We start from the raw sequence: 1,244 nt of genomic DNA, 5'->3' as shown, positions 1-1,244 counted from the left end.
TCATTAGGCTTATGTGGCAAGCATTTCACCGGCTGAGCCTCCTCGCCAGCCCCTTCTAGTCCCACCCGTGTGACTCAACCCCCAGACAGTGCCTGACCTAGGGTAAGAACTCAAGAAACAGGCCCTCCCTATCTCACTCATACTCCTGGCTTAGCTTTTATTTGACCCTACTGGCTCCACCCGGAGTTGCAAATCCACCACAGGTGAAGGGCTAGTAGAGGGACCTGGACTGTCCACCTCCTCAATGACCCATACACTCCAAGGGGATAGTGTATCAGTCCTGCGTGCCATCTGCTGCTTCCTCACACCCACACCCAGTGTCTCCTTGGATGGCCTAGTGGAAACATCATGGAGCCTCAAGCTGGCAAGTCCTTTTATTGGGAAAAGAATAAAACAAAAGGTCTCCATTTTGCCTCTTCCCAACCTTCCCAAAAGGCTGTGCAAAGTCAGACACAACGCCTGGCCGCACAGCAGGCTACAGAGGGCACAGGCTTCTGCAGGGGATCGGGGGTTGCAGTTCAGAAAGAAGGGGTTCGTTGCCCCAGGGCTCCCTGAGGCTTCCGGGGTGTGGCCAGCCCTCTCCATCTTTCAGCACAGTCTCCTGCTGCTGCGTGCTGCTGCTTTGGTCTGTAGAGAAACAGGCCCTTCCAGCTCCAGAAAGCTGCTGATAGTGGCTGGTGTTTCCTGTCTAGTTCTAGCACCTCCTGCCCGCTGAGGTAGGCAGCCCCTTTCTGTCCGTCTTCAGGCCCCAAGATGCATCACCTTCAACTAAGCTCCCCTCGGGAGCCAAGGCTCCATTAGCTTTTCCTTGCAAGGCACATTTGCCTTGAATGTCCGAGGAAGCCTCATCTAAAAGGGCCTCAGGGTCCTGACACCTGGGCAGGCTGAATATGCAGCATCTGTGGCCCCACTGTGCCATGGGGGCTGGGAGAGGGGCACCAAAGACCACCTAAACACTGGCTCTGTTCTCCTGGGACCCCAACAATCCCTCCATTAGAATGTGTACAGTAGAGCCAGAGGTGGGAGAAAGGCCAGGAGGAAGAGGCAAGCTGACAGCCCAGCTTTAGAACACTGACTTACAGAGGGCCATGGGGGACTCAGAGAGGCTTTGCAGACCAGTGTGGGACAGGACGGGGCAGGACTCAGTAGTCATTAGCCCAGCAGCCAAAAAGAACACACATCGGAGTTTCTCTCTCTCTCTCTCTCTCTCTCTCTCTCTCTCTCTCTCTCTCTCTCTCTCTCTC

The sequence above is a fragment of the Mus pahari genome, chromosome 1 (assembly GCF_900095145.1).
Source record: "Mus pahari chromosome 1, PAHARI_EIJ_v1.1, whole genome shotgun sequence".
NCBI classification, from domain to species: domain Eukaryota; kingdom Metazoa; phylum Chordata; class Mammalia; order Rodentia; family Muridae; genus Mus; species Mus pahari.
Note: the sequence above shows the minus strand (reverse complement) of the source record.